Source organism: Candoia aspera, chromosome 4 (assembly GCF_035149785.1).
Source record: "Candoia aspera isolate rCanAsp1 chromosome 4, rCanAsp1.hap2, whole genome shotgun sequence".
Taxonomy (NCBI): Eukaryota; Metazoa; Chordata; class Lepidosauria; order Squamata; family Boidae; genus Candoia; species Candoia aspera.
This window is the reverse complement of record NC_086156.1, coordinates 104,856,696-104,872,701: the sequence shown is the minus strand read 5'-3', so window position 1 is coordinate 104,872,701 and position 16,006 is coordinate 104,856,696. Positions and strand designations below refer to the sequence as shown.

General features: G+C 43.8%; 1 non-coding gene across 1 annotated transcript; it reads left to right on the top strand.

Moving 5' to 3' along the window:
* The first annotated feature begins 9,717 nt into the window (after positions 1-9,717).
* TRNAP-AGG (transfer RNA proline (anticodon AGG)) lies at positions 9,718-9,789 on the top strand. The gene has a single exon. It is a non-coding gene; the product is annotated as a tRNA-Pro (tRNA).
* Positions 9,790-16,006: the final 6,217 nt, after the last annotated feature.

The window sequence follows — 16,006 nt, the reverse complement described above, 5'->3', positions numbered from 1 at the left end:
ACAGAGATTCTCTTCTGTTGGAATTCTGAGGTTGCCTCTCACCTCCCTGGGTGAGAGATTTCCATAGATGTCTTTATTTTCTAATATTTTAACTTGGAAGATGCCAATCGGGGTATAGAGATGCAAAAGAAACCAGTCTAGAGAAGCTCAGCCCAGAGTTACACTCTTCCTGCTGCAGACCCTGATTGGTAAATGTTTTCCCCACCCACTGGCTGGTGAGACAGGATGCTAAAGAAGAAAAGCAATAGCCTTGTCTATAAGTCTACATAGACTGGCATACTTGTCAATCAGAACACTGTCCAACTGGGACTTGGGAGAGATGCATTGGGTTGGCAAGGGGAATTAACATTTTATGCCATCTGACTTGGAAAGTGACACTAGAGTTTTATGAGATGCATTCATAATAGAATCCTCTGACTTGTGGGCAGTAGGCTGGGTTTGTCCAACCTGTGAAATCACAGGGCTTATACACACCACAATGGTTGCAGTTACAAAGCCAAACAAAGCACACAACAGCTTAACAGGGTCAGCTAAGCTGCAGAAAACCTTACCTGTTGGAATTATCTTGTTCCCCTATCTAAGAGCATTAACCCCATTAAATCATTACCTTAAATGATGAGACTTGCAAACTGGGCTCAGAGAAGCTTTAATTGATGTAATGTTTATTAAATCAATTGATATGGCTGCTCAACTGACATGTGACTCAGAGCAGCATTCACAAATACAGGCAACACATAATATTAAAAGGAAACAAAAACAAAAACACATCATGCTGGAAGCAACTTCATCTCACCCAAAACAACCCAAAAACAATGAAGATGGGCACAAAACCTCCCAACCTAGATCCTGGGAAATGTCTTCTGAAAGGCAGATAAGGTTGGGGCCATACGGATCTCCCAAGGAATGCTGTTCCATAGGACAGGTAAGCAATAGAGAAGGCATGTCTCCTGGGTCCTGCTCACATGATGAGACCCAGAACATGCCCCCTGTCAGATTTTATTGGAAAGGCAGAAATCATTGGAGACAAGTGGTCCCACCAACAATCAAGCCTTGCGCCATGAAGGGCTTTATAGATCATAACCAGCAATTTAGAATTGCACCCAGAAGTCTACTGGTAACCTGTGCAGCTCTTGATGTGTCGGTGCACAAAAGTGCCCATAATTTCTTGTATGCTGTATTCTGGACCAGCTGTAGCTTCTGAGTCATTTTCAAGGGCAGCCCTATATAGAGTGCATTGCAGTAATCCAGGCAAGAAGTGACTAAGGTGTGAGTGACTGAGTACAGCCTCCCAATCCAGGAATGGTCTAGTGGTTAAGGTAACAGGCTAGAAACCAGAAGACTGAGTTCTAGTCCTGCCATCGGCATGAAAGCCAGCTGGGTGACCTTGGGCCAGTCCCTCTCTCAGCCCAAGAGCCAGTCAAGCGTGGTATGAGAGTTCTAGTCCTGCCTTAGGCATGAAAGCCGGCTGGGTGACCTTGGGCCAGTCCCTCTCTCTCAGCCCAACTCACCGCACAGGGTTGTTGCTGTGGGGAAAATAGGAGGAGGAAGGAGCAATAGGTATGTTCCCTACCTTGAGTTGTTTATAAAAAAAAAAATAAAGGTGGGATAGAAAATAAAATTAGCACACAAGGTGGATTTGTGCAAAGATCCTCTGAGCTGCAGCTCCTACCACTTCAAACAAGTTGTAAATCCAGGAGGACCCTCAAAATGCACCCTGGTTTGTCTATGATTGTGCCAGCCCAAAAAGAACCAAAGATGGAAAGTCCCTGTATCCAGGTGGCCCCAAAATATGCAGCCACTTAGTCTCACAAAGGTTGAGCTTCAGCCTGTTTTTTCCCCATCCAGATCCCCATAGCCTCCAGACGCCAAAACAGAACCTCAGTGGCAGTGCTTGGACAGTTGAATTGAGAAGTATAACCCCATGCCATTGGATGACCTCACCCAATGTAGATAGATGTAGATGTAGATGTAGATGTCAAATGGGAGATGGGAGAGAATCAAGTCCTAAGATACACACAAGACAGGGGCTGCTGGACCTCTCTCTCCCATCAAGACCAACTGGAACTATCCCTGGAAGAATGAGGAGAACCACCATAATGCTGCACCTCCTACTCTTAAGCTCTTGAGCCACTCCAGAAGGATATCATGATTGATATTAAAAGTTTAAGGAGGCCAGGATGGATGCATCACCCCCTTTCCAGTCCAGCCACAGGTCATCTACAAGAATGATTAATGCTGTTTTAGTACTGTGCCAACACCTGAAGCCCAACTGAAAGGGGCCCTGATAATCTTCCTCCAGACACCTCTGAAGCTGCAAACCATCCACCTTCTTTACAACTTTCCCCAGAAAGGGAATGTTGGTGATGGGTTGGAGACAGGTTGGAAATTATCCAAGATTGTAGAGTCTAGTGATGGTTTGTTGAGGACAGGGTAGACCACTACTTTCTTAAGCAGAGACAGGACTACTCCTTAGACCCACCACCCATCACATCTGAGGAGGCCTTGATCAACCAGGAAGGACATGGATCTAATATGCAGGTGCCTGCACAGATAGTCCTGAGGACCTCACCCAGTTTCTATTCCTTGCTAGACCTTACTTAAGTCAGCTCAGCTGGACCTGTCCAGCTGGAGTTCAGCTCAGAGCAAATCTGAGTGGCTTTTTTCAACAGATGCCTTGAATAATCCTCACAGCAACCCTAAGCATAGTTTACTGACTAATCTACACTTGGGGTATGCATACTTATACCTTAAAAATCACAATACCTAGATTCAAACAACATACCAATTCAAAATGTACTGACCACTGAATGTGCCTTGGTCAGACACCTCCTGTAGTGCTGTGTCAAGTTCGGGGCACTGTGTTTCAAAAAGGTCAATGACAATGAGTTTGGAGGATGGCTACAAAGAAGGTGAGGGGTCCAGAATGAAGAAGAATGAGAGGATCTGGGCATGTTTTGTCTATAGAAGAGACAGTTGAAGGAACCGCTTAAAGTAATCTTCAACTCTCTGAATCATTGTCTCTCAGAAGACAGAATGGATTTATTCTCTACAGCCCCAGAACCAATAAGTTCTGGTTAGATAATTGGAGTAAATTCCTGACTATATGAATTGTTAACCAGTGGAACAAGCTACCACATGATGTGGTGAGTTCTTCTTCATTAGATCTTCAAATACGTTGGATGGTCATCTATCAATGATGTTCTAGTGGATCCAGCGCTGAGCAGGAGGTTGAACTAGATGGAAGGTCTTTTCCTACTCTATGATTCTGTGATTTTATGATGCTTCACACATTGCACTAAGCCAAGACAGAGGATCCACATTTACTCATCTCTGACATGGAATCTACAATATTATGAGGGACAGACTCATACTGTGGTTTGGCTAGGCAGGGAGATTACTCCTGAGCCTCTCCTTTTCTGCTGGAGAAAAACTGTATTTTTAAAAATAAGGGAGAAGTTGGATACTCAAACTAAGAAAAGGAGAGATGTAAGATACTTCTGAGCCTCTGATAAAAGGAAAACCTACAAAAATTATGTCACAAGCTCAGGAAAGCAGGCAGAATATTTTGGGCATGAAATCATCCTACGAAATAGGTAACAAGCCTAGCTAGGAATTGTGTGTTAAGTTTAATTTATGTTACTGGGTGTATTTAAGGAGTAATAGTTGTCTCTGTTTTTGTTCTCTCTACAAACTCAGTAAATGGTGTGATTTTATGCAACTTAGGAGCCCCTTTACAGCAGAGTTCCTCTAAATTATAGGCAGACCAACATCATGTGTCTGCCCAGAGCCTTATTTTGTCATGAATAGTTTTTCCATGGAAGATCTTTTAAAGTCACAAACCGTGATTTGAACAACTCTATATTTTTATCTCCTTTGCCACTTCATTTCCTCTTTTTCTTTTCTTCAAATAAACTTTGATTCTATTTATCCCTTGTGAGATTGCTCTGTCTCTCTCTCCCGGCCCACCCCAAAAAAGTGTGTCTGGGGGTGGGGGGATGAGCTTTCTAATACATGCCTGAATGCTACAGAGCCAGGAGGTGGCAGTATAGCATTTATATCTTTTTTATTACCCTTTTTCCTTTTACTTGCCACTAAAGCACATAGGCTGTGGGGGCCCTATCTTGCTGCAAGACATGTGAAGATTTAGTAAAACACACAGGAGAGACTCTCCCATTAGGATAAAAGGATCAAGAGTCAGCCAAGATGGATCTCCTTATTCTGACAACAAGGACTCACCTGCAGCCTGTCTTGGAAACCAGGGATTCCAAGACAGGAGATGGAGCTGCAGCAGAGAAACCAAGTCCAGGCTCATGACTCCAAATGAAGGAGTGAGGTAGAAGTCCAGGTATTTCGGGAAGCAGAGGTTGGATCCATCAACCCAAAAGTAAACCCTCTGGAAGGAAGAGAGCCTTCAAGGATACCAGCAGTCCTCAGGAGTTATGCAGAGTTGTTCAGGGGGAAGCAAGGTGAGGACCACAGTATATCTGTGAACTGGGAAGAGCTAGAGAACAACCTACCACCCCTTAGGTAAAATGCAGAACTCCAGGTTCATCTAAAAAAAATAAAAGACTGTGATGTTGGAAGTATCTCCCACAAATACATAGGGAAGGATGCAAACCTCAAGGACATTTAGCTATGCCTAGCAAGTTTTGCAAGTGCATCTTAAGCTAGCACATATGTCATGAGTACTGATGGCGAGCAGGAGGGGGCCTCGATCCAGGGTGGAAAACGCATGCGTAGTACTGAGGAATTAAGCAGCCATTCAAAGAGACACAGATCAGACCTGCCTTAGCCTTTGGGGTTTATATGTCTGGGTTTTTCCCATGCTGCTTCAGTTTGTTAGGATTCTGTTAATGTAGCAGTAATAAACATTAGAGACCTACTCCTCGTTTCAGCGTGATTTCTGACTGTTAGGACAACATAATTACCTAACTGAACACACAGGGAACCAAAGAAAGGATGAGGTAAAATTTTACTAGACTGGATATGGTGGGGATATGATTGAAAATATATAATTCTGTGACATGTGCCAGAGAATGGGGAACAGAGAATGGTAGTAGACATCTTGGTGCCTACCCAACCAAAGGCACCTTGGGGGAAGCAATATAGAATCATAGAATTGTGCTGGAGGACCATCTGGTACAACTTGCACCTCTTCTTGAAACACCCCAGAGATGGAGAATCTACAACCTCCATCGTTAGGCAGTTCCACTGTTTTACGGATCTAATAATGAGGAAGTTTTTCCTTATATTTAAGTAACATCTAGGAAGCTGTAACTTGTATCTATTAATTTTGATTCTCCTGTAATTTCTGCAGCAGTGGAAATTAGTTCCTGACCACCTTCTGTATGATGCTTATATATCTGAACACAGGTATCATGTCTTCCCTCTCCAGAGTGAACAACCCCAGATCCTTCAGCTAGTCCTCATGGGGCATGTCCTCAAGTCCTTGTATCATCTTTGTTGTCATCCTCTAAACTCTCTGTAATCTGTCAATACTTTGCTGGAAATGTGTCCAGAATTGAGCACAGTACTTCAGGTGTGATCTCACCAACACACTGTATAGGGAGATAAGGACTTCACACATCTTCCATACAATGCTTCTTCTAAAGCAGCCCAGAACTGCAGCCTGGCTCAGCTTATTGTCCATGACAACACCTGAGTCCTCCTCTGACGTGGTGCTTCCAAGCCATGAATCCTCCACCTTGTGGGGATGCCCTACATTTTTTCTCTCTAAACGTAACACTTTACATTTCTGTTGAAGGACATCCTGCTCCTCTCAGCCAATTCCTCCAACCTGTCCAGATTGGATTATAATCTCATTCGGTCAAATTGGGTGTTGGTCAGATCTTCCAATTTTCTGTCTTGTACACATTTTGACAAGCAGCCCATCAATCCAGACCACTGAGGATAATGTTGACTCAGACTGGACCCAACAGATCCCTGCTGAACCCCACTGGCCACTGCTTTCTCACTTGGTATACTGTTAAAGCCATCAGTGCTGACTTTCGGAGTGCATTTAAACCAGCTAATTGTGGTTATCCCTTATGGTAGTGCCATCTAAACTACACTGCACTAGTTGTCAGTGAGAGTGTGTGGACTCTTGTGGGCAATACCACTAGGAAGACCATGGCAGAAGGTCTAAGACAGATACAGTAGGTGCTCAGGGCATAGGTGTAATGGTCTGTGGGAATGACCTTGGGAGACAGGAGGAAGAGCTGCAGCCTAGACAACTGTCATGCAAAAGGTATCTCAGCCCACAGAAGGAAAAGGGGCACAGGAAGCATCTAAGAAGGGACATTCCCTAGTTTTCAGGAAAGGGAGAGAACCAATTTGATGTAGTGGCTGAGGCTCCAGGCTAAAAACCAGCAGGCCATGAGTTCTAGTCCCGCATTAGGCACAAAACCAGCTGGGTGACCTTGGGCCAGTCACTCTTGCTCAGCCCTAGGAAGGAGGCAAGGGCACTTTCGAAAAACCTTGCCAAGAAAACTTCAAGGACTCGTCCAGGCAGTTGCCAGGAGTCAACACTGACTTGAAAGCACACGCACACACAAAAGTAAAGAAAGGAAGAAGTGCTCTTATAGCCAATCTCAAAGTAGATTTGGCCTTCCTTGATTTCATGGCCTGGTCTACCCAGTGGGGCTGATACCCAGGCTGCACAGAAGCCCTCTTATGATGGGCATAATGGACCTTGGAGGTGGGAAATCAGGTACTGGTTGCCAGACTGGTGTGCACCAGCAAGATCCAAGCAGGCCAGGAGGGGGTTGATGAACAAGCTCAGTGTTTCTCAACCTTGGCAGCTTGGAGAGGTGTGGACTTCAACTCCCCAGTCAGCATGCTGGCTGGGGAATTCTGGGAGTTGAAGTCCACACCTCTCCAAGCTCCCAAGGTTGAGAAACATTGAGTTAGTGGCATGATTCACCCTAAGTGAATGTCAAGCCTGACTGGGCTTGGGCCAGGAGGCAACCCCATCCCCTCCCATCAAACTTGGTTTGGTCAAGAGTAATGCTAAGGTGGGCAGTCAAATGAGAATTATAGGTAAGCATGGCCTGGGAGAACAAACCGAAGCAGGACATAGGCTGATAGAATTTTGCCAAGACAACTCACTCTGCATAACAAACACTCTTCCAACAACCTAAGAGACGGCTTTATACATGGATTTCACCAGATGGACAACACCGAAATCAGATTGACTACATCCTTTGTAGCCAAAGATGGTGGACATCTATACAGTCGGTAAAAACAAGACCTGCAGCTGACTGTAGTTCAGATCACGAACTTCTTCTTGCACAATTTAGGATCAGACTCAAGAGATTAGGGAAGATCCACAAATCAGCTAGATATGAGCTCACTAATATTCCTAAGGAATATGCAGTGGAGGTGAAGAATAGATTTAAGGGACTGGACTTAGTAGATAGGGTCCCGGAAGAACTCTGGACAGAAGTTCGCAACATTGTTCAGGAGGCGGGAACAAAATACATCCCAAAGAAAGAGAAAACCAAGAAGGCAAAATGGCTGTCTGCTGAGACACTAGAAGTAGCCCAAGAAAGAAGGAAAGCAAAAGGCAACAGTGATAGGGGGAGATATGCCCAATTAAATGCAAAATTCTAGAGGTTAGCCAGAAGAGATAAGGAATTATTTTTAAACAAGCAATGCGTGGAAGTGGAAGAAGACAATAGAAGAGGAAGGACAAGAGACCTCTTCCAGAAAATTAGAAACATCGGAGGTAAATTCCAGGCAAAAATGGGTATGACCAAAAACAAAGATGACAAGGACCTAACAGAAGAAGAAGAGATCAAGAAAAGGTGGCAAGAATATACAGAAGACCTATATAGGAAGGATAACAATATCGGGGATAGCTTTGACGGTGTGGTCAGTGAGCTAGAGTCAGACATCCTGAAGAGTGAGGTTGAATGGGCCTTAAGAAGCATTGCTAATAACAAGGCAGTAGGAGACGACGGCATCCCAGCTGAACTGTTCAAAATCTTGCAAGATGATGCTGTCAAGGTAATGCATGCTATATGCCAGCAAATTTGGAAAACACAAGAATAACCATCAGATTGGAAAAAATCAACTTATATCCCCATACCAAAAAAGGGAAACACTAAAGAATGTTCTAACTATCAAACAGTGGCACTCATTTCACATGCCAGTATGGTAATGCTCAAGATCCTGCAAGGTAGACTTCAGCAATTCATGGAGCGAGAATTGCCAGATGTACAAGCTGGGTTTAGAAAAGGCAGAGGAACTAGGGACCAAATTGCCAATATCCACTGGATAATGGAAAAAGCCAGGGAGTTTCAGAAAAACATCTATTTCTGTTTTATTGACTATTCTAAAGCCTTTGACTGTGTGGACCATAAGAAATTGTGGCAAGTTCTTAGTGGTATGGGGATACCAAGTCATCTTGTCTGCCTCCTGAAGAATCTGTATAACGACCAAGTAGCAACAGTAAGAACAGACCACGGAACAACGGACTGGTTTAAGATTGGGAAAGGAGTACGGCAGGGCTGTATCCTCTCACCCTCCCTATTCAACTTGTACTCAGAACACATCATGCAACATGCTGGGCTTGAGGAATCCAAGGCTGGAGTTAAAATCGCTGGAGGAAACATTAACAATCTCAGATATGCAGATGATACCACTTTGATGGCTGAAAGTGAAGAGGAACTGAGGAGCCTTATGATGAAGGTGAAAGAAGAAAGTGCAAAAGCTGGCTTGCAGCTAAACCTCAAAAAAACCCAAGATTATGGCAACCAGCTTGATTGATAACTGGCAAATAGAGGGAGAAAATGTAGAAGCAGTGAAAGACTTTGTATTTCTAGGTGCAAAGATTACTGCAGATGCTGACTGCAGTCAGGAAATCAGAAGACGCTTAATCCTTGGGAGAAGAGCAATGACAAATCTCGATAAAATAGTGAAGAGCAGAGACATCCCACTGACAACAAAGGCCCGCATAGTTAAAGCAATGGTGTTCCCCATAGTAACATACGGATGTGAGAGCTGGACCATAAGGAAGGCTGAGAGAAGGAAGATCGATGCTTTTGAACTGTGGTGTTGGAGGAAAATCCTGAGGGTGCCTTGGACTGCAAGAAGATCAAACCAGTCCATTCTCCAGGGAATAAAGCCAGACTGCTCACTTGAGGGAACGGTATTAAAGGCAAAACCGAAATACTTTGGCCACATAATGAGAAGACAGGACACCCTGGAGAAGGTGCTGATGCTGGGGAGAGTGGAAGGCAAAAGGAAGAGGGGCCGACCAAGGGCAAGGTGGATGGATGACATTCTAGAGGTGACGGACTCGTCCCTGGGGGAGCTGGGGGTGTTGACGACCGACAGGAAGCTCTGGCGTGGGGTGGTCCATGAAGTCACGAAGAGTCGGAAGCGACTAAACGAATAAACAACAAGCAAACAGCAGTAGGGACTGGCAACACTATTACTCTCCAACTGTAGAAGTAACCAATATATCTGTATGAAGAGTTTCATTTTAAAGGGTAGAGAAAGAAGGGCATTTGGAACCATGAAATTTACAAATCGTAATCAGAATATTCCGAAAATAAACAATTAAAACAAAATTACTCTAGGCAATAATGCATTTGTACCACTAGGCGGCGCAATGATCGCCTCAGCCAAACAGAACTTTTTATTATACAGCCCAACGTGGCATATAGTGATCGTTTGGTGTAGAAAGTAGTATGAGAACTTTTAAACTCGGCTGGCTCGTTGGTCTAGGGGTATGATTCTCGCTTAGGGTGCGAGAGGTCCCGGGTTCAAATCCCGGACGAGCCCTTTTTGAAATGGCAAGAGAAAGGAAATGCTGTAATCCCATCCAAATGGTGAAGCTCAGTTGAACACAACCGTTTTACAGAATATTTTTTCCCCCTTAAGAATCTATATGTCACCTTTAGTATTATATATATATATATTTAAATTTGCAAGTTTGGGGACAGCTTGAAAGCTGCCAGTTCCACTTTCAGCGTTTACCCCACTTCTTTGGATAGTTTTCAACCTATTAAAGATCCTTCTAAGACAGTCATTTTAAAATCCTGTACTTCCACAAACTGTATCAGTTTAGCATCAAAAAGCAAGCCAGTTCTAGCTGTCGCTTCTTAAACACAGCACCAGAAGGTGAATATGTGCAGAGTGCTTTTCTACTGAGCCATAGGCCTGAAAAAACTGAAAACTAGAATCTCTGAAGGCTCTTGGCCAGTCATCTTTAAAGCAATGAAAAATTCTCCTTTAGGGTACATACTCTTCCACTTAAAGAAAAAAAAACATCCTCAAAATTGATGTGCAGAAATCATGGCTTTAATCTGAAAGCTGCAATACATAGAGACACACTTAATATGCATTTTACCTTTTTGGAAACATTTTGTTTAGACCTTCCAACCATCTCCGGGTTAGTATTATTAAAGCAGTTAGGAAACAGAAGTTTTAATAAGTTTCATTTCCTTAGATGAGTTAGCCTGGGACAAAAGACTTTTTCTAACAGGAAAAAAACAACAACCCTTTTGCTTGCTTTCTTTGTTGTGGGAACGCTTATAAGAGGGTGGAAGATCCACTTGCCATCTAAGAATTCTAAAGGAAACCCCAATGGTCCTTCTAGGGAAAACTACAATTCCCAGCAACCCCCACTCTGGTTCAGGCTACTGAGGGAATTGCTCTGCCAGAACTAGGAGAGGCACCTCTTACCCCACTGTGACATCTTTATCAATCAGAGTCGAAAGGCATCTTTTTTTGTGGCGGCTTCTAATTCTTGGTTTGTTTGGCCCTGATGGCTGGGGATTATGGGTGTTAGAGTCCAACCCATGGGGAGAATACCATGCTGGGGGAGGTGGAGCTATTGCTATTGTTCTTCTTGCTTTTTTTTTTTTAGCAGCACCTATAACTACGCGTGGCACCCCAAGGGACGTTCCACTTTGACCAAGCCGTCAACGAAGCTGCAAAGCCAAGGCCGGTCCGGCTTCTGGCCAGCCCACTGGAGCTGTTGCACCGCGTGGGAGCAGTCCCTTTACAGGTCTGCACATGGAACGAAGAGCCTGCTGTGGAAGCGAAGCGGGCCGGCCAAGGGAATTGGTTTGACTGGCCGGCTGTAGTGCTGTGGCATTGCAGCATTGTGGCGTCTATGCTGCGGTAGCTGCTTTGTTCCAGCACTGCTTCACACAGCTATTGTGCATTTCTGAGTGGGAGTGCAAACAGGCAGGCAGGCAGGAAAGGAAGAAGGAAAGCAGAAAAAAAAGGGAAGAAAGGAAGGAAGGGAGGGAGGGAGGGAGGGAGGAAGGAAGGAAGGAAGGAAGGAAGGAAGGAAGGAAGGAAGGAAGGAAGGAAGGAAGGAAGGAAAAATCTATAATTAACCTACATTACAAATAAAACCAAATACAGTAGACTCGCAGTTAACCGGAACTCAAGCAACTGGCACAAAAATCGAACTGGAAAAAACCCAGCACTCTCAAGCAACCAGCAAAAAATCTGTATCTGTCTGCTGCCATCTAGTGGGTATTAGGGTTTAACTCAAGCAACCAGAAACTACATTTATCTGGCATCTACCAATCCCCATGAGTGCCTGTTAACTGAGAGTCTACTGTACATTTTTCAAGTGCTTTGGTTCAACAGTTTAGGACAGTGTTTCTCAACCTTGGTGTGTGGACTTCAACTCCCAGATTTCCCCAGCCAGCATGTCCGTACCTCTTCAAGTTGCCAAGGTTGAGAAAAACTGGTTCAGGAGATTAAAGCCTTAACTCTAAAAACAAGTAACCATGTGTTTGAATCACCCTGAGGGCTGACACTGATGTTTCGCTTTTGCACTTAGAAAGGTTTTCTCTCTCTCTCTCTCTCTGGGGAGGCTTCCCACAGGGATGGCACCAAATTTCATTGCCCGTCAACTGAGCAATTCAATTGCTGCTCAGCCCGGCTATTAGTCCAATTGGAAACGCTTGGGGTGGGCCAAGGAAGATGGTCTCAGAAGTAGGGCTGGCTAGGGAGTTGGCTTGGCACCAAGGTTGCATCCCAGGGAGTGTGGCCTTTTGCAGAACATGTCTAGGCCTGCCTGCCCAGGGTCCCCAGGTTCTGTGACGCAGGTGGGGACACACACACACCAAGTCTCTGTTTACATCCCTGCTAGCTGTGCGAAACAATTCAAGCAAATTCCTTTGATCTCTTTCTGCCCTTAACCAGATTATCTTCTCTATAAGTAGATTCCCACATCTTGTTAAGCCATGGTTTGAATAAGCCACAATTGGGTGTGTTAACAAAGATCACCCTCATGCTTTACAAATCACAGGGGCTCGGGGCAAGTCACATCACCACCCCACTTCTATGGCACCTCTTAGGCCTTCTTTCTGCTTGTTTAACTTTGGCCCAGCTTGCTTGCTTGCTTATTTATTTATGTTTCAGTGCATTTGAAAGCTCATCCTTTCTCCTCTGAAAAGGGAACTTAATAAACATAGTTTACCCCTGTCGAGTAAGAGGTAAATCTTTTCTCGCCCGCGTAGCATTATCATCAGTAGTCAAATGGCCACAATGCTGTAAATTTTAGCTCCCTGCAAAACAATGACAATAGCCAAAGGCCACCCCCTCCCCAAATTGCAATGCTGGCCTTGCAAGGTTGTACCAATGAATACAAAAGGGACATGATTAAACTGGGCAATCATTAAAAAAAAATAATGTAAGTAAAGATTTCAAACCCGAGACAGCAGTGGTTCTCATTACAAAGATAATAAAACTTCAGATTGATTTTATTCGGGCCCAGAAGCATGCCATTCTATATTCAGATCAGAAGAACAGAGATAGTTATAATTACAAAGCAGCTTCACACCACAATAATAAGTTCCCCAGGGATTCCTGGGAACTTCACTTCTATGAAAACGATTGGTCTCTACCAAGATATTCTTAACACCATTGCTAAGTTACAAAAATTCCCACGGTTCCTGAGGGAGAAAGGAACCATGGCAGCAGATCTTCTGTAATACCAGGCAGACACAAACAACATTGTTTTAAAAAAGCATCTGCTACAGTCTAAATAAAATGATAACTAATAATACGATACTTCATTTACATTCTATAAAAGGTATTATATTGGTCCTTGCAGATGCATAAGGGAGAGAAATATTTTCAATAAACAAACATATTACAAAACATTTTAAAAATTAATGTAGATAGATCATACCCTGCTGCAGCAATCCTTTGAATTTGCATTAAAAAAAATCTTAAAATCTGTGCTGAGTTTGCTCTGAAACTCAGTGCCCTACAAATAGTGTGGACTGCAATTCCCATAATTCCTTGCCAAAAGCCATGATGGCTACCAGGGATGTTTGCTTACAGTCATAATTTCCTGCAAAAACCACCATGGGTTGGGTTCACACTGCATGCTAAATCATAAACTGTGATTTATAAATCACAGTGATTAGATTCACCCATCATGCTATGCCAGACCCAGACAAATCAGTTGGCCAAAATATTCCCTGAAGACAATTCTGATATTCTGTCCTAGATTTCACGGCCTTTGGTAGCTCACCCTCCACCCCATGAATTTACCTAAAGCCATCCCAGTCAGTGATAATCATAGCTTGTGGCAGGGAGTTCCATAAGCTAATAATGAATTTGCTTTATTTTGTTTGTCCCTGGTCTCCTACTGGCTAGTTTCAGTGAATGATGCTATAAAAAGAGAGCGTCAGAGAAAATACACCATTCCTTCTCTTTTTCCACTTATGTATTCTTATTTTTAAATTCTACCCCTATTGCCCAGTTTTTCTTGCTCTTGATTGTTAGAGACACAGCTACATAACTGAGTAAAAAGGGAATGGACAGATTTGTGGATACCATGATTGTCAGAAGAGATCTCTTTACAAATGCATTTTGTGTCCCACAATATTTACAAAGGCCTTTAGAAGATTTTTTCAAACAAATAGTGGAAAATAGAGGTTTTTAAAAATTATTTCTATCACTGTTTGGGCAACCTTTTTGTAATGGAAGAGTTTACCACCCATACTTTAAATAAAAAGACAGCCAAGTTTACCAAGCTTGGTGACACAACCAGCATTCACTTGAAAAGTGTTTAGAGCTGCTGCGGCTAGCAAATGGTGATAGTTCTCTCCATGCTCTTAAAAGCTTGATCTGCTTTGGGTTTTTTTAAACAGAAAATGTCAGCCAGAGAAAATCACTGGATGTCTTTGGGCCAGTTATTCTCCCTCAGCCTAGCCTACTTCACAGGGTTGTTGTTGTGGGGAAATGGGAAAAATGGGAGGAGGGAGCTCAAATGAGAAAGGCAAGATATAAATTTAACCAGAAACACATACATGAATAAAAAGACTAGTGGACACATCTACAATTTGTTCTGTTAATACTTGAATATCCTTGCTGGGTCTGACTATTTAATCTATCCCTTTCCCATGCCCCAGATGTATAAACTAGCAGAAGATGCAGGAGAATGCAGGAAAAAATAAATAAAATTAAAAAGGCACGTTTGTTGAAAGTCAAACCCTGTTGGGCAAGGTTTGTGAGAGATACGATTCCCAGCTGATTTTTTAAAGAGTTCTCTATAAAGTGGGGAAATATGACCAGGTATTGTGTAAATTTTAATTTGGGTGGCCAGCTCATTTGACACTGTGCCATTTACATCAGCCTGCCTTTAAGGATTCATCAAAGCAGAGGATTACCCTATAGTAATTTTTTTAAATTGGGTATATCTTTATATTTAAATGCAGCTCAAGACCTTTTCCCCTGCCCACAACAACCCTGTAAGGTAGGCTAGCCTGAGAGAGAGTGACTGGCCCAGTCCCCCAGTGAGCTGCTGTTGTTAAAGGGGTCCAGATTTGGGTCTCCACACTACACCCCACTGGTCCTCAGAGGCACAAGAGCCAGGAAGAAAATTTGGCAACCTGTCCAGAATTCCAGTAGCCTTAGAAATTCATTTCCCTTTGCAAAGCGATTAACATTCTTGCTTGCTCCGTCTCACGTGTCATTAACGCTTGGCTGGATGGGCTGCCCCTGGTGACTTGCAACCTGTGATTGTGGTTCAGCAACAGAAATTTTGCACCCCGCCCCACGCCTCTCCTTGCTCCTTCTCAAAATATCCCCAGTGCAGCAAAGTTTCCTGCAAAACTTTGCAAGATTTAATGAGGTCTCCAGGTAGGCACTGAAGCACCTGTTCAGAGGAGGGGGAGGAGGAGTAATGAGTGGGGCGGTGATATTCCCTGAGGCTGGGAAGATGATGCTCTTAATTGCAATGCCAATTACTGCCCCCAGCGCACTCCAGGGGTGTAATTAAAACCAAGTCCCATCTTGTTTCCATGAGGAATTGAAACAGTTGGCAAAGAAGCTGGTAAGTTTATGAGCTACACAGCTGAGTCCCCTCTTAGTGTACTCCTCTGGTGTGTGGAAAAATCTCAGCAGCAGCAAAAGAATTGGGATGCAGCTAATGTTGGTTATAGAAAAGGGACTTCATCTAAAATCAGGACCATCAGTCAGCCCAGATCAGTATTGTCCACTTGGATGGGATGTAGGCCTAGTTCTAGCACATGGAGCATTCGTGGTGGTGCCTTGGTCAAGCCCACCACCACCATTCTCCCATGCTGCTCTGGGAAAAAGGATCCAGGTCCAGGACCTGCCTTTGAAATTTCCCACAAGCCCCAGAGTGATGCTATGTCAGAGGCATGCTGGGAAATACTCATGGCTCTGGTCCCGACTTTTCAAGGAGGCATCTTTCCTGCTACCTAGAACTGTGTTTCTGCATGCCAAAGCTATGCACACTTGACCTTGGTTCTCCTAGCCAGATGGCCATGATCAATTCTGGACTTTAATGCCCATCATCCTTAGCTAGGCTGGATTGAGATGATGGGAATGGCAGTCCAAAATACATCCAGAATATGTCAAGGAAGGCTGAATTGGCAAGTTCTCTTTCCTTGAATATAATTGTTCCCTGGCTTGGGTTCCAGACGGTGGTGGACCCCAACCCCATTGCCTCATGTTAACTAAGGATGAAAAGTATTGTGGTCTAAGGGGGTCTGGG